We start from the raw sequence: 18,620 nt of genomic DNA on the forward strand, positions 1-18,620 counted from the left end.
GCCTCCCACGTGGTCACCCAACTGCTGATGACAAACCCTAGAAATTAGGGAACATGTTTCCCTGTTTTTAGGTTTAGATCCTTGAAAATTGGCACGTGGGACAGAGCCTTTATCTCTTCATCCATGACACATTTTACGAAACTGAAGGAGGTTTTTGTAGCCCATGTTGTCCAGAACAAAAACCTCTCCTGGTTTTTTAAAACATTTCTCCAGCTGTCCAGAAACTGTCCTTGAAAAACACGTGGCAAACAGGAAAAATCCGTTTTCTGAAAGTAGGGTTTCAATGAAAGCTTATTATCTCCCAACTGAAAACACTTATGAAGAAATTGAGATAGGTTATTGTAGTAGGAGAGTTGATGAAGATAAACCTCCTTCAGAATTCCAAAATACCCTTTCATGTGACCAGAAACTGATCTTGAAAAAGACTGCTAAAACCAGAAAACAAAGCTTGACTTTCAGCAGTTTCGTAGCGCAAGTTTAACCATAAATTTCTCCCACCTCAGAATGGAATTGAAGAAACTGAAAGAGGTTTTTGTAGTTTGGTATGTTAGGAATAAAAGCCTCTTTCAGTTTTCAAAATTTAGTTTTCAGCTGCTCAGAACCCCTTCTGGAAGTTTACTAGTAAACGCAGAAAACAGAGTTTTTTCTGCTAAAACAGGCTGCTACAGGGGTTTCGTAGCGCGCTACGAAAACTCCTAGTTCAGTGATTTCGTAGCTACTTTCAAAATTTCTCCAAAATGATGTGAGATATGACTTATAAACACCTGGTAAGACTTCTAAAACATGGAATGAGGCTGTCAAACATTATTTGGAAAAGAGATATGATCTTAAAAGACTTCTAACCTTATGACCTAACCCTTAAAGCATGAAATGACCTAGAGACCCTTTAACACCATGACTAGAAGAAGGGCTTGTAAATGAGAATGACACTAATTGTGATGAAATGACTCAAAAATTATAATACTATGACTAGAAACAAGGCAACTTTCCAAAGCTTAGAGACAAAGATTTTAGGGTGATAACAGGCCCTTTGCCGCTCTCCCAATCCTCTAACTCTCCCGGCAAATGCTTGATCACTGATAGCTCTAAACTCCCCCTGCGTATTCTCTAGCTAGCCAGAAATACGCACTCCCTGTTGTGGTTGAATGGTAGTGCTGTAACACACTCCTGAAACTCCTGAAATACTTATGGAACTGCCTCTCTAGGGCGGGCACGGATGGTCCCCCGAAGTAGAGGTTGAATCTCCCGCTTGAGAGATTCGTGGCTAAACAGCCGGTTGACTCAGCTAAACAACAGAGCGAACAGTCAAGTAATTTTGATTGCAAGGTGTAAGAATGAATCCAAAATGAGAGTTTCTCCCTCCTTATAACTCCTTGGGCCTCCCTAGCCTCATGTGGGCCCCTCCATCCACCTATTCGACTTTCCCTCCAAGTTATTCGAATGGGCCAATTCGAACTCCCATGTGGGTGGCCCCCACATTCCACTAGCAACCAAATAAAGTCGAATTGCCTCCTAAGTCCCTAAGTCGAAAATGATGGGTTCTCTTCCTTAGCCAAAATTGTGCAAAATTGTGTAGCAGCACCCTGTTACAAATGTATTTGAGAAGGGACATGACAGGAAAGACCTCCGAAAATGTCATCCGAAACTGTCATCCTGCACTTCCTGTACCCATCCGAAGTTCAGAAAGAAATCCGAGTTATGTGTTTTCGGTAATGACCCTAGCTGGGTATTTATAGTTGTTTGTTTTCCATATTAAGCCGACTTTACCAAGTGAACCGATGTGTCTCTTATATGAGCCAACATGACTGAGGTTTATCTTGTTTGGAGGCCGACTTCATCAAGAGTGATTGTGCTTGTCTTTGGAGGGCTTTTAGACTTTTCTATAGACTGTATATATTACACATAGGCTCAAGAAGAGCTCTTCAACATTTTCTTTGACTCTTTGACTTTCCTATAGCACTTCAACACGTGCTAGACCTATGCAATGAGCGAGAAACTCATTTTATAATTTACAAAAATAATATTTCTTTTCTTTTACAAGTACAAAGATTAAAATTACATTTATGAAGACTAAACCTAGTTACACTTTCTTCAACACCCCTTAGAACCTTTTCAGTGTTAGACATTTGTACAGCTGAAGAGTCTTCAGAGATGTAATCAGTCCCTTTGAGATACTGAATTTCAGGCATGGTGCCTCCTTCACTACTTGATGAATCTGCCTGTCTCTGATCTTTATTGTTGAGCCAACCCTGCTTATCTACTGACCCATCAAATGAAGCATGTGAAGAGCGATGATTCTCCCTTGGCAAATGAGTAGAAGGTGATTAAACTGAAAATTTCCTTTTTGAAGTTGGTGTCTTGATTGGACCAACTCACTTTGCATCTTCCAAATTCAAAAACATAGTCTGTCTGTTACGTTTTTCCCCAACTTTGTTTCTGTTTGTTCATCATCAAAATCAGTAATCTTGATATCTTCATCATCTACAACTGTATTTACATCCTCTTTTATAGATTCTACATCTTCAAGTGTTGTATTTTCAATAACTTCATCCTCTTTGACATTAAGGTCAGCTTCATCTGGATCCTCCTCTGGATTGATATCATTTTCGTATTCATCATTATCTATTACATCTTCATTTTCATTATCATCATTCTGATCAAAATCTTCTTCTCCTGCTTCACCTTGTTTCATTTCTTCACCATTGCTATCATCTTCCTTATTATGGATTTCTGCATAACTTTTCTTTAGACATGTTGTAACTTCTGCACATGATTTTTCTAATTGCTGAAATACTTCTTGAATTTTACTAAACTTCTCAATGAATTCAGGGCAAAAACTTAACGACATATTGTGCGGTGGATAACGTTCAAAGACTCGCATGGCTCTAATACCACTGAAGCAACAAAACTTATAGCTTGTTGACTTTAAATGTAAAATACACAAATGTATTTGTAAGTAATATTTTATTAATATATATGAAATGTACAAGATGTTGAATGTTACAATGAGGCCCTACTTATATACCTAGGCAAGTGTCCTTTCATGAATGGGCATGTCTTTTAGACATGCCTTTTTACTTAACTAATGACTATTTAAAATAATCATTATTTTGATTATTTATTATTTACATTTAATTATATTTATTTAATTTTATATAATTTATATTTGTAACAAATTTATTGTCGAATTATTAGGTGAGTCTTAGTGTTTTTAGTCGAGTCTGATGTAAAAGTGGTTTGGGAATATTTTAAGCTAGTTGGCTTAATTATTTTATTACAAATCACTTGGTTTACTAGATCATATTGTGTCACAGATGGGTTACGTGTCTTGACGATCTAAGCCAAATGTGTATTCCCTCTTTAAGTCTTGTAAATATAAAAACTTATGCATTAGACAGTTGGAAAAATATTAAAATCCCCTCATGTGTAAATTAATTAATTTTTTTGGCCAAATAAAATTAAATCCTAAGCCAGAAAATTAATTAGTTAAAGTCAAATTTAAATTGTCTTAGGAAAAATAAATTCTCCAGATGGAAAAATCCGTGGATCTTAAAAGAGTCAATTTTTAAAGGTCCTCCACCAAGGGAATATTGTATATTTCAAGAAAATTTGGACCCTTGGACCTTGGTGGTTAAGTCAAAGTCAATTTTTTGAGGAAATTAACTCAAAATAATTAATTTTGAGCTAATTAAAATGGAATTAAATGATAAATTCGAAAATTCCTCAAAAATAAAAAATCAAGGGCCAAGATTAAAAGATCTTGAAGTGTTTATCAACGACCAAGATTATTTTGATAAGGATCAAAGAAACTAGCCGTTATTTTTCCATTTGGAGGATTTATCTATAAATTAGAGTCATTTGAGTCTCTATCATCTTGATCTCTAGCTAGAATATTGTTGTTGAAGCATTTTTGTAAACTATTGTCCCACTGGGAACTATTTTTTCTACTATAATAAAAGACTTTAGGGTGCAACTCGAGGTGTTCTTGTTCGTTGATCTGTGATATGTATTGACTACAAGCTTCCTATGTTGTGCTTTATGTGATTATTTTAAGATAATACATAGTGTTTGTAGGTACTCAATCCTTGGTCTCCAAGTTCACAGACTGTGGCAAGGATCATTTTGCTTGGATCCTTAGTTTTTACATGGTGGATTAAATCCTCATTAAGGCTATAGTGAGCATAAATTTTTCAGAAGTATTTTTAGCCATTCATCAAAGGAAAAATATTATAAAAAATATTTTCTCAAAATTCATTTAAAAACCCTTTGTAAAATAATTTTGTATTTTTAATGGTAAATTATTTTTCTAACTTGCGTTGAGGTTTTTAGATTTATTTTGTATATATTTGGGGTTTGGGTGTTGCATTTTATTTTTTGCAGGTTGGATCAAGGGATCAAGTGAAGGAAGAGCTATATCTAGACCCTTGAGAGTAAGATCTAGCCTCTTGAAACTTTTGCAGGTTATTAAATGAAGCTTTTGGGACAAAATTCAGATCCAGAAAAGAAAAAAAATTGAGACAAGGGTTTCACTTTACCAAGCCTCTTGGGCCTAGATCTAGCCCCTACAGGCCTAGTGTCCTCCCTCCTTGGCATGTGTCAGCATCCAGAGGCCCTGTGTCATCCTTTTCTGCCATTTTAGGGCTAGTCGTAACCTTCAGAGGCTTAGGCCCTCCCTTCTAGCCCCTGCATTGGGGTTTTAGGCCCTCTTTAGGGTTGGTCGTGGGCCTAGGAGGCCTCGACCCCCCTTCTTTCCCCCAAACAGTTGCCCCTTGGGCTGGTCATGGGCTTTTCAAGCCCTAATCTGCCCTAAAAGCCCCAGCATCAAGCCTTTATGGGCTTTCCTCCTCCAGCATTGCATTTTCTGCTCGAGTTTGCCCTAAAGCCCTAGATCTAAAGTTTTGGACTAAATACTTGGTGGTTTTGCAGGTTTTGAAGCTCAAAATTTCTATTTTTTAAGTGGCAACTTGATCCCAAAGTTTCAACAAATTTTAACCAAGGGATCTTCAAGGCCTTGGGCCTAGGGTTTGACCTCTAAACCCTAGTTTTATCTCTATTCTATTACAGCAATTAAATCAGTAAGAATTAAGCCCTAAAATCACATACTAAATGATCAAAATTGCTAAATATTGATTTTCATGAATTTTGGCCTCTTGGCATCTTGGATTTCGCTTAGATCTGATTTTTTGTTGGCTGGAATTTTTTGCATAATCGATAATTCCATATCTGAATTTTCTGAAGCACATTCTTAATTAGGATTAAAAATTTGAAATTTTCAGTTTTCAATGAATTTTTGCCATTTTTGGATATTTTGGGCATTGTCTTATGCATTGCTAGTTGGTTGATCTATCATTTATTTACTGTTGTAATAAACATATCAGTTCTGAAATTTTCTTAGTCATACCCTCCTAAAAATTGATTTTTTCAAGTCTGGTGAAATTTTACTATTTTGGGGCATTTTGGGTATTAGTGTGATATCATTTGCTTGTTGATCTGTTGGTTAATCCACTGTTGTAACAAATATTTCAGATCTGAAAATTTACTGAAGAATACATCTTAAGAAGGCTAACATATCTGATTTTTCAGTTAATCAAGATTACTTGCCATTTGGGCAAATTTTTGTAGCATTGGGCAAGCATAGGCATTGTTGGATTGGCATTTATTTACTGTTGTCATAAATTGTTTACTGTTGCCATAATAGTCACTTGTTCATCAAAAGATCATAGGAAAATAGAGTGCCTAAGTGTCTTCATATTTTGTTCCTAGCATTTACATTGTGAAAGTGACTAACATTTTGTGTCTCTTGTGAGTTTACATGCTATAAGAATTCATACTTCACACTCACTTAAAGCACTTAAGTCTCTTGGGAATATTGGCATTAAATCACGTATAGTCTTGTTTTACATCTTTGGTAATTGTGATTGGCATCTTGATTGATAAGTGGATAAGTTGGTTTAATTGGTTAAACATCTTGTGGAAATTTCTTGAAGATTGCACTTGTATCTTTCAGCATCTATCTTGCTTAAGATTGTATCTTAATATTGTTAAGTACTCTTGCTTTAAGACAAATTCACAATAAGTACTTAAGTAACATAAACAATCTTAACCCAAGATAATCTCACTCATAATCTCTTGCACAAGCATCCTAGATCTAGCTTGCATTAATAATTTACCTCCTAGCATAAGCTAGGTTGATAGAAATATAGGGCAACCCTTCTCACCTAGCTTGAGGGGCCTCGGCAACTCTTCGGTGGTTAACACGGTGACCTTGCAGTCGTCAGAGCCATAGTTTCTGCAGCGCCAAAGGCATCGGGTGATAAGAGCACAATAGAAGGTATCATTAATCAAGCCCTAGCCTGCTTCCTGTTGGCCTCCTTCCCACAACCTACCTTGGATCTCAACTTCAAAATTATTAAGGGAATGTCATACTTAGACTAGGCATATAATCTAAAACTAACCAAGATCCTTGCACTTCATGTAGATTTTAGGACTTGCATTTCATATAGGTTAGTCAAGCATTTAAGCAGCGGGTGCCCAATCAACCACTTGGTTTCAATTTATAATAAGCAAGAATTATGACTCCATGAAGGCACTAGTGGCATTACTTGAAAATCTAATCTAATCAATAAATCTTGCTCTAATTTAACCAAGTGTCTAGGCCACTCATCCGTGTCTCCCAGGCAAGTTGGTCCCCAACTTGTCTTCCTTCACTTCATCTCATAGGGACTACCCCCCATAGCCTGTTGTTGGGAGACAACTAGAACAGAGTGGGCGGGGATCAGAGTGACAGCCCCCGCCCTAAGCGGTTGTCGTAGGTGCCTGTACAATCCGAGTGACAACAGGCTGTAAAAAAAAATTTAAAAAGGAAGGAAATTTAATAACTTGTTGCTATAACAGTGTTTTACAACACTGGTTTTGTATAGGCCGCTATAGGAATAGAGAATGACCCCAAAGCAAATCGTATAGGAATAGAGAATATGTTGGTAATTGTTAGCTTTTGATTATGGTGTTAGCATCGGATAGGTGTTCTAGTCTCTAAGGTGTCAGAGAGGCTAAGGAACATGAGATCTCCAATACCCAAAAAAGGTTTCGCAAGAATTGGCTCCGAAACACCTTAATTAAATTAATACACTGGATAATTAAAATTTCCTAACTTAGGAAAATTGGTTAATTAAAGTGTATTAATTAAGGAAATCGATGTTTGCTGTAGAGACTTCTCAAAAGTAATTTGACGGAGACTAAAATGATCTGAGCCATCGATCACGATTAGATCTTGGTCGTTGGTGCTCTAATGAGAATTATAAGAGCAAGTCAATGGGGCTTGGAGAAGACACATCAAATGAGCAAGGCAGTACGAATTTCCCAGTGCACAGCATTTAGCGAGGGAAGAGTTCGAGCCAGCAGAGCATTAGTGAGAGGATTAGTAGAAATTGGAGAGAGAGTTTCCAAGGGAGATTTCCACAGAAATTTGCAGAGGTCGAGTTTACCAGCAGGAAGGTCGTGTGAGTTTCTCCAGTGCACAGATCTGGGCAGCAAATCGCTTTTCCAGTTGTCGAAAATCAATTCCGAAGGTCAGCGCAAGTTGTCTAGTGCGAGTGCAGGATCACCAAAGCAGCGCAGGATCAGTCGATCTCAGTTTCCGGCGAGTGTGTATTTCCCACAGCAATGTTTTTTGTGCGTATTTACTGGAGGAGGCCGAGTTTGATTTTGCAAGGGAAACAGAGGGTAAAGGTGTGTCTAATAAAAGCGATGCTTCGGAAATTTGATGGACAAATTCATACTCATTCATAGCGGCGGTGCTTAGTCTTTTGTTCGTTGGAAGGCGTGGGCCAAGGGTTCGAACCTCCATAGTTAGTTCTCTCGAAAGGGCAGCGGTAGTTTATGTGTTGCTTGGGTGAGCTTTTTTGTTGGTGGTTGGATCAAGGGAGTGGTTGTGCGCGCGCTTGGTACATCAATCCTTCCGCGAGGGGAAATAATCGGGGTGGAATCAATATGGGATGGATGAAGAGCGATCGCTTGGCTGGCCACCTTAGTCCTCTCGATTGTTCCTCTATCTGCCCTAGGTAATGAGAAACTCCTCCCTCATTCTGAGCTCCATCGAAATCGCAAGTTTCCCCGTCAATGGGCATAAGGTAGCATTCTTCTCTAGTGACTTTGGTGTTGAGGGAATTCCTCGTCCTCTCGTGAGCCACTCCCCTTCCAAGGAAACAAGTAGCAGGTTATGTCCTTGTTTCTCCCTTTGGATTGTAGGATTTTTGCGCGACTTGGTCATTTCTTGGTTGTGTTGATTGTTGCAACAGTGTCGTGGTGTGTGCTTTGAGGACATCCCTCTCTTTAGGGTGTGGCCTTGCACAATCAGTGTATTTGTGGCCCTTGGCTTTATCCAACATTAAGTGTTAGCCTGTGATAGCTCCTCTTTGGAGTTCGATTGTTGACCCCCTTGACTTTCTGGATGGAAAGGTTGTTGGGTTTTTTGTACACGGAGGGGTGCAATAGTGTGGTGGGTTTGCTATTATTGTATCTATTATTTGAATCCTTGTGCGGGTTGGGGGATTGTTTACCTCTCAGTAACGTGCTCCAGACATTGGTCTCATCACAACCCTCGTCTTTTCTAGTGGTCTTTAGGTTGCGACTTATTTGCTTGGTTGTTTTATTGTTGTTTGTTACGTTGTAGCTAGAAAGGATGTTGTGTTGTAATGTACGTGGAAGGGTATGAAGAGGTGGGATGCTTTGACTAGGTGCCTAGTTTTCTTTCCTTTTGGTTAGCCAACATCTCCTCGGCATGCTAGTGATCCTTTGTTTTTCTGGTCGTGAATGTCAATCTGTGACTTCTCCGCTAAGGTGTAAAGGTGTGTCTTACGAAAAACACACATATCTTCATATGAAAGGGTGCATCGCCTAGTGATTATTACAGGGCCCCTCATTTGTAACATTATCTATCAACTCTATCATCTTATCAATATATTTTTTCCAATACAATTGTGTACAACACATTTTAAGTACAAACGGAATATAGTTTGTTTACTACAGTGGTATCAAAGCCATTCGAGATTCCGGCCATTCAAACGTTCCACAGTCCATCCATTAAGCTTTAGGTCCTGAAATCATAGAAACATATTCCCAAGCAATAATGGAGTACCATAAAACTAATCGAGAATTATTACTGGAAATGAAGAAGAAATTATAAAATCGCTAAAGCTTTTTGAAACATTAGATTCAACACCTACAATGGAAGTTAACATTTGATGCAGGAAAAATTCAATTTTTCCTACAAACGTACCTTCTGATAATTTCTTAAGCACCTTAGCGCTCAACACTTCAAGTGTATGTCCAAGCCTTCAATAGACGCCTTCCATTTAACCCACACATAATGAATTCTACAGCATGTCCAGGATTCTTCTCATTACTGAAATTGTCTCTAATTCTTGCACAAGATTCATTTCCTCACATGGCATATTAACACGCTAATCAATCATCAAATTCATGCCTCACATAAAAACTGAAACTCTATTAATCTCAACTTCACACAGACACTAAGATTCCACTAATTTTAGATTCCACACTGACTCTAATTCTTCCATTCATACAGAGACAATTCGTGAGCACCACAGATATATGAAACTCTATTTCATTAAATCAAATATGTACATACCAGTGTTTTAAAAAACGGCCCAGCTGGCTCGGATTTAGCCGAGTTGACCGAGCCATACCTTGGCCCGATCCGACTCAACAGAAAAACCGGTCTGGTGGCAGGTTTGTTACCGAACCAACCGAGTTGGTCACCGACTCAGTCGGTTCGATAACAAATCGATGGGCTCGGCTGAGCCCGAGTTAAACCGGCTGAACTGGCCAACGATACCTTTTGGAGGGAAAAACGGACCCCAAACATAATTCTAATTTGGTTTTAGGTTATCTTTAAGGCCATTTACCTCTCTCAAGCCTATAAAAGCTACCCAACCCCCTCACATTTCCTCAACTATCTCATTGCATTTGTGTTAGAATTTGTGAGGAGTTTGTGGAGAGTTGTGGAGTTTGTTTTTGGAGCAGCATTGAGGAGTTGGTTTGTTGGAGCAGCATTAAGGAGGCGGTTTGTACGTAGAGGTATTTTTTTTCACTTCTAAAACCTGTTTTTGCCCTTTTTTTGTGCAAATCTGGAAATTGAAAAGAGTAATTTTTGTAAAAGAAATGAACATTGAAGCATTTTTTTTTTTCATTTTCAATTTTTTTCCTTTCATTTCCAAGTCCAAATATCAATTATGGCTCCTAGAATAAAAGATGTTGCTTGGGCATATGCGAAAATGATTAATAATCAAATGCATTGCAAATTTTGTCATAGAAAAATTAAGGGGGCTGGAGGGTGCATTCATAGGCTGAAACAACACTTGGTTGGTGTTAGAGGCCAAATTACTCCATGTGAAGCACCATCAACATAAATTGGGGAGATTAAGAAGGAGTTGCTAGATAACTTTGAGAAGTTTGAGTATGAAAAAGCTAGGCAAAATGAAAGAGGTTGAAATTGGGAGGAAGAGGAGTATAAAAAAAAGATGGCTGCCAACCCCAATTTTAATTATGAAGGCTCTTCATTTATTCCTTGCACTGATGCATCCAACCCCATTCGCTATGTTCCTCCCTCTTTGGAGTCTATTTAAGAAAAGGGTAAGGGTAAAATGAAAAAGAAGGGTGATATCAAAATTTATTTCACACCCTCCTCTCCCTCTGATAGTGCACATGGTCCTCAAGCTAATAGAGGTCAAATGAAGCCCACTTTAGATGACCATTGGAAGAAAGAATTGAGAGGTTGCCTGTGATTACATAGCTAGATGGTGGTATGATGTTGATATCCCCTTCAATGCTTCTCATTCACCATATTATGAACCTATCTTTGATGCCATACATAGTTTTTGTGAAAATTCCTGAATCTAACACATCAGAAACCCCTACTGCAATTTCTGGTTTACTATCTCCTACTTGTTCTTTACATTAACAAGTTATTTAATTGCATAAACATCGAAGTAAACACAAATGCAGCCTTCACAGATATACAGATCATGCACTGAAGTAAACAGAAACAATAACACAAGGGACACCGTTATTTTTGGACAATCGTCCCCGGAAAAACCCAATGCGGGAAAATCGGTGCAGCAGATATGAGGGTTTTATTATTAAGCAGATTTCTTGAATACAACTTGGGTGCCAGAATGGCTCACTCAACAGAGAATGTCCTCGGCAATAGTACCTCTCTCTGGAGACAGATATTCTGACAAATTAGCAATCGGATGATCAACCCCACAGTGACTCTGACTGTTCCTTGTGTTGGATAGCGAAAGCTGCTCCAAGCACTGCTCTGGAACTGCGTCACCCTCTCCCGGCTCAAGATCTGCTGATTAGCTCCCATTCTGCCCCATAGAATCTCCCAGCGCTGCCTCTGAAGCACTCTGCGTCCTCTACGCTGGCTCCTTTGGCCTCTGCGTCAGCCCTTCTAGGGCCTGCGTTGTCTCTCTTGGCACTTCACTGCCTCTCTGTTATGTATTCTTCAGCCTTGGATGGAAATCCCTTGCTGAACTGCCCCTCGCTGCAACTGATCACTAATTCGATTTCCTCAGCAAACCCAACCCCAGAAAATCGAATTCTTGATCTCTCTTGGTGTCTCAAACTGACCCTCAAGCCTCCTCTTATACTTTTCCTGTTGACAATTCAATGGCTGAGATTAAGTCCCTAATCAACGGCTAAGATTAGAATTGGCTTGATCCTCGTTACTTAGAACTTTCTTACCCATTTTATATTAATACACATTAATATTTTTATTTTCCTAAGTTTAGACTTAGGGACCCATTAAAAATATTAATTATTTTAATATCTCTTCATCCAGGTGGAATTTCTCCAAACAATTTCTAGGTCTTGGAGATCGCATGTGCTTTAGCCCCTCCACCAAATTTCATGACTAGAGCACATCCGATACTACCAAAAATCAACACTCCCTCTTAGTGAGGAATGTGCTCTAGCAATGCTTCACCATAGAAGCATCACACTGATCTTCCGCATCGGTCCTTTGTGTTGATGCTTGGCCCGTTGCCCCACATCCACTGCGTTGTTGCTTCCCATACTGCTGCCTATGACACTGCCATTGCCACTACTACATCTGTACTGTAGCTCCCTCTCAACATGCTGCATCATGCTGCCAATAGCCCTGCCACTGCTAACTGCAACTCAGTTACCGAGAAGTAAGTAACTGACTTCACCCAAACACTGACATCCCGATCAGTCTAGAAGCCTCATGATGCTGAAGCTACCTCAGTTGCTATCATGTGCTCCCTCTGCTACTACTGTGTTGCTGCAAACACCTCTGTGCCTCTCGCATTGTTGCAACCTCCACTGCGCTGCTACAGACTTCTGCACTCTAGCACTGCCTTGTCGCGCCATCACACCTTGCTCCACCCAAAACTGTCATCATGCTACTATCGTTAAGGGCTCCCGTAGCTAGATGTGATCCAAGAGTTTGGGCACCTCAAGGATCCTTCCCCTTTCTGTAGTCCTCTCGACTACAGCTCAATGTCTCCCCACCTCTTCTCTAGAGGCGCATGAGCACTCATGGCACAATCATCATCAGTCTCGACATCCTTCTCCGCCTTTGTTGGAGCAGCCTTTGAGTCGGAAGCTTCTCCCTTGCCTTTCTTCCTAGGGCACTGAGAGGCATAATGTCCTAGCTCCCCACAGTTGAAGCACTTGACCTTGGAGATATCTTTCTTCTTCCTCTTCTGAACCCCTTGTTGTCCCACAGATGCTAGAGCTGCATCCTCCTCCTCCTCTTTCTTGATTCGAACTCCCTTACCGCTACTCCCCGCCTTAGTCAACCTCCTAATCTCTTCATGTCAAAGAGCTGCCCACATCTCCTCCCAACTGGGGAGAGTCGCTCTGCCCAAAATGCTTTGGACAAACATCTCCCAGTCCTCGGAGACTGCATTCAGAGCAATCCTGACCATAAACTCTGGATCCGGTGTAGACCCCACAGAAGTAAGCTGGTCACGAATTCCTTGCAACTTGAGAAGGAACGGATCTATCTCCTCTCCTTTCTGCATCTGATATGACCTCATCTGATTCTCTAGTAACATCTTCCACTACACGAAAGAGCCTTGGTATAAGGTGGTCAGTGTCTGCCACATCTCCCTTGTTGTATTCTTCTCAGCAATATGTGGTATGACATGATCCTTAACTCCGTCTAGGATCATGCATTTCACTTTTGCCTCGGCCTCCTCATACTTTTCATTTGCATTCAGGTCAACTGGGACAACGACGGTTTTCAAGGCATAGTCCTTGATGCGATGTTTATCCAGGATTGCCAGGATCATGGCCTTCCAGATGACAAAATTGGAAGCCCCGTCCAATCTGTCTTGATCCCTCAATCTGTTTACTGCCATCTCTGCTCTTCTTCTCTAGACTCCCTCTGAGTCCTGATTTCCCTCTCGAAAATCCTCTGGCCAACTGTCGAATCAATCCTCTCCAGTCCTCCTTTGTCGTTGCAACTCGAATCTAGATTTCTTGGCTAGAAATCTGTCGAGGTAGTGCTTCCCTCTACCCTGGTTCAGTCTCCTTAGACATTGTTCTGCACTCACAGAAACAACGTCCCATCAGCTCCAGAAATCAAAATTTGCACAGCTCCCTTAGCCGCGGCAACTGAAGAATCAGAGCCCTTTTGGCTCTGCGCAATCACAATGAGAGCTGGATCAGCTCCTCCTGGCCACTACGTCAATCCTTCCTGGCTGAGAAAGATGACTTGGCACTGCGTAGGTCTGATCTGCCCCCCCTCTGCCTCTACGTTGGCCTGGATAACTGACGCAACCACTGCATGGGATTATCCCAACTACTGCGTCACCTTCACCTGGCTCGAATGAGGAGCTTAGTTAATTTACTTATTACTTATTATTATATTTATATTATTATGATTATTATTTATTTTTTAATTTTATTTATTTTTACATAATTTACGTTCATAACAGGAAGCGCAAAGGTAGTCGAGGACTCGTTGGTTCAGCTGTCGGATCAATCGGGATTTGCAGTGTAGAGTGAGGTAATCCCACTAATTCCTTTTGTCGAGTGATATTCTTTGTACTAGATTGTCAACAAGGCATCCGGAGTTTGTATTCAGAAATAACTTCTGCTTAATAATAAAAACCCTCAGATCTGTTGCACTGGTTTTCCCACATTGGGGTTTTCCTAGGGACATTTGTCCAAAAACAACAGTGTCCTATGTGATGTTTTTTCTCTTTTGCTCAGTTATCTTGTTTCAACAAATTAATTAATTAAGTGAAGGTTGCAGTGTATTAGTTTCGATATTTGATGTAGGAAGCAGTAAATAATTTGTTCATTAATTAACAAATAGGATAAGCTTAATCAGTTGTTGCAGTAGGGATTCTGGGTTTAGGAATTTTCACAGTTCATACCTGACAAGGAGGAGTGTGCTAATCTGTGTCTTGAATTAGGAAAATACTTCAGTTGCACTGTTTGTTTGGTTCTTTGCATGCAATGGAAGATAGAGACAGATTTGATGCTCTCACATGGTGGGATGCATATGGCGGCATGGGACTTTTGCCAAAATTGGCAAAAAAAAGTTCTCTCACAACTTGTAAATACTTCTTCTGCAGAGAGGTGTTGGAGCACCTACAGCTTCATACATAACATGAGAAGAAACAGACTCAATGAAAACCAAGCAGAAAGCTTGGATTATGTGCACTACAACTTGAGGTTGTTGAGTCATTATTTTGATCGAGCTTATGAGGATCAAACATATAAAATTTGGGACAACCACTGAGAGGACGATAATTTGAAGGATGGTACTATACATCTTGAAGAATTGGAAGCAGAACTTTTGAGAGATGATGATGAAGCAACAACAACAATGCCAGCCCCACCATCCAGTAGCAGTGCCAGTGCTCGAGTTCCAACACCTTTTCCTTTGTTGTTGCCACCTCCATCTACATCCTCACGTGGAGGGCATGTGCCTTTTGGTTCTGGCCGTGCGACTGTGCAGGAGGAGGCTACTAGAAGATCACCAATAGTACCACGACCTACTCAGAAATTGGACATTTCTTGTGGCAAGAGGCCCAAGAATTAGCAATAGATAATAGGTTTACTTGTCTTGTCTAGTTTCTAGTAAGTTTTTATAACTGTTGACTCTTTCATATTTATTATGATATTTTTTGTAAACAATATATGACAATTTAAATTTGAAGTTTGAAATTGGCAATTATAACTCATTAGTAATGAATTATGAAAATGATGCTTCGTGAAAGTTGAAAGTTGTTTAATTTCATTTCCATTTATAACATTTCATTTGATGTTAGAAATTATTTGTTGTAATGGTTACACTTAGCTTACAAGTACAACTTTGGTGATCAATGATGATAAATGTTATATATTGAATTTTGAAAGCTTGAAACTTTAAGATTGATGAATCATGAGACTTAATATCTTGTATGTTACTAACTTGTGGACGTGGTTGATGAAGATTATAACTTCTAGATGATTGTTGTTATATGGTTCAATCTATGCTTTTTATGCTTTTTATATCTAATTCATCAGTCTACATGTTTTTGTTGACATATATGCATCAAAATATAAAAAATATAAAAATATATATATATATTATATAAAAATTCGTTCCCCAAATCGCTCCCAAAGCGGGAGTTTCTAAAAATGTCGCTCTCGCTCCTGCTCCCTGTTTTCGCTCCCGCTCCCAAGTAACCTTGGCCATGACAGACATAAAGGTTATAAAAATTGTTATGGTTGCAGCTCACGTCATTCTCCTAGACCTTTACACTATCATGACGAACATATATATTCTCCTCGACACACTCCTTACGAAGGCAATGGGTCCAAAAGAGATCATTCACGCACACCTCCCTACTATCCTCGTTATGAGAGCCTAGTGCAAGGCCGTAGTGGCTATCGTTACTATTCTAAGAGATCAAGATCCAGATCTCGTAGTCCTGTCAAGCAATGGAGGGGAAATGAAGCAGATAATAATGGGAATATCCTTTATGTGACTGGTCTCTCCACTCATGTTATAAAAAAGGATCTTAAACAACATTTCTCAAGAGAGGGAAAGGTCTTTGATTTTCGCCTCGTAATAGTGTCTTAACTTGGAACCTAGGACCTGTGCTCTAATACCATGTTAGGCATAGGAGAACTCTCGATTTGTATGATTTCCATTAATGTGAACATCATTATATACACGAAGAGTGGTGACCTTTGGGATTCCAATACCAAGGTCTTTTCCCATTCTAACTTTTCAAATTCTTCTATTTACATATTTTCACCCAGTCCATGAGAATTAGGTGTCTAACATAAATCATCCATGCTAAAATAAATTTAAATATAATATTTTCTCTGAAAATTGTCTGAATAATTTATCTACCATGAGCTTTTACACTCCAAGGCACCAAATCCTTTTAAATACCATTGACCATGATGATAGAATCCAATTTATCTTTGATTTGGCAGAGTTGAGTGAAAAGGGCTTTCTCTTCATTGTCTATGTAGTCTTTCTTGTTAAAACAGGGTGTGGATCTAGTGTAGATGAGTTCGTGACGTCTAAAAAGTTGTTGTTTAGCAAGGACTTGAGCCTCTTTAGTAATCTTGGTCTAACGAACCTTACACTTGTCATCCAAATGTCTAGACAATTTCTGGGAGGGAGAACCACTTCCTCTTCTTATGTGTCTTAGTAGTAATGTTTTGCTCGGATGCCTCATGTTTTGGCCATTGCCATTCGGTTGGCCCTTGGAAGTCCTAATCAGCTTCCTAGAACTTACAAAATTGGTTTTAGGTAGCTTCTCCTATATTTTGGAAGCAAGTTCTAGAAGACATGCTACAAGGAAGTAGCATAGAATAGTTCACTTCCTTGAATGCAGCAATAGCCCTAAAATGAGCTTAATATAGAGTTTCTTCAAAACATTTTACCTTAAGCTTGATGGATATTTTGTTGAAGACGTCAATAAATTGTTGGACACATCATCTTGAGATTTGTCGAAGTTGTAGCCACTTTCCTTGCCAAACATCCATGTACCTTAATTGGCGGAACATCTTATGATGACATTTTTGAATTCTAACAAGACATCAAACAGGGGTTGTTTGTTACTACTATTAGCTTTTAGGGTTACTTCGAGAGTGCTTACACCATGCTCGTGTGAAAATTCCTATATTCAAGGAACCCCTACTGCAGCAATGCTAAATTTACTTCTCCTACTTGATTTTAATATACATTATCAAGTTATTTTCTGAAAAATACTGAAGTAAATTGCTTCTACAGCCTACACCAATTTATTTTGATTACATGAAACAATAAACTAAGAAAAGAACAAGATACATAGGACACTGTTATTTTTGGACAAAATAGTCCCCAAAAAAACCCAATGCGGGAAAACCGGTGCAGCAGCTCTGAGGGTTTTATATTATTAAGCAGTAGTTTTGAATACAATGTTGGATGCCCTCCCGACAATCCAGTTACAGAGAAAAATATAATGGCGAAAAACTGAGTGAGATTACTTCACTTCACCGGGCAGTTTCTCACTGATCCGGCAGCAAAATTGGCAAACCCTCGACTATCTTTGTGTTGGCCCTGCATTAGCCTCAGAAGCTCTACATCAGCCCTGCGTTGTCTCTTCTACCTCTTGGAGCTTATGCGTCAACCTCTCCTGGTTGTTCTGGCAGCTCCCCGACAATTTCGGATTTCTGCGTGAAGGCAGCAGAATTGGCAAACCCCCAGCGATCTCTACGATGGCCCTGCGTCAGCCTCAGAAGCTCTTCGTCAACCCTGCACTGTCTCTTCTGCCTCTTGGAGCTTATGCATCAATCTCTCCCGGTTGTTCTGGCAACTCCCCAGCAGTTCCAGATTTCTGCGTGAACGCAGCATCCCTTCTGCGCTGGCCCTTCTAGCTCTGCATCAAGCCTGTGTGGGCCCTGACTAGCCCAGCATCAGTCCCTCTAAGTGCTGTGTTGCCTCCACTGGTGGCTCTCTGCCTCTCTGCCCAGTATTCTCGAACTATCCCTGCCCCTCTGCTGTAGAATGATCACTTAGTTCGAATTTCTCAACTTCCAAGTCCTAGAAATTTCGAACTCTAGATCAATTCATTCTCTCGGTGTGTTTCTAAATGAACCCTAAGCCTCCTTCTTATACTTTTCTCATTGAGACTTCAACAGCCGAGATTAAGTCTCTAATCAATGGCTAAGATTAAAAACTTGACTTGATCCACTTTCTAGAACATTCTCACCCATATTTTAATTAATACCCATTAATACTATAATTTTCCTAAGTTCAGACTTCGGAACCCCATTAAAAATATTAATTATTTTAATAAAATACAATCCGGGTGGATTTTCACCAAATGGTTTTTGGGTTCTTTAGAACTCATGTGCCTTAGCCTCTCCACCAATTTTCATGGCTAGAGCACATCCGATGCTACCAAAAACTAACAGCTCGGGGGTGCTTCATGTGATGTAGGGTGAATGTTGTATAGATATTCAAATTTGTCTTGTAGCTCTACATTTTGTATGAAACATATACAAAAACATCTAGGTTGTAAGGAATTATAAAATACCAAGAATTCAATGTCAGACAAGGAAAAGAAAAG

The 18,620-nt window shown here is 39.6% G+C and overlaps 1 protein-coding gene across 5 annotated transcripts in view; it reads right to left on the reverse strand.

Moving 5' to 3' along the window:
* Nucleotides 1-18,620, reverse strand: part of LOC149212335 (pre-mRNA-splicing factor ATP-dependent RNA helicase DEAH1-like) — a 425,880-nt gene that overhangs the window by 254,648 nt on the left and 152,612 nt on the right. The gene's annotated exons all lie outside the window — the stretch shown is intronic.

This window comes from Pinus tabuliformis, chromosome 1_1 (assembly GCF_031772625.1).
Source record: "Pinus tabuliformis cultivar Carrire ecotype Pingquan chromosome 1_1, CPIR1, whole genome shotgun sequence".
Taxonomy (NCBI): Eukaryota; Viridiplantae; Streptophyta; class Pinopsida; order Pinales; family Pinaceae; genus Pinus; species Pinus tabuliformis.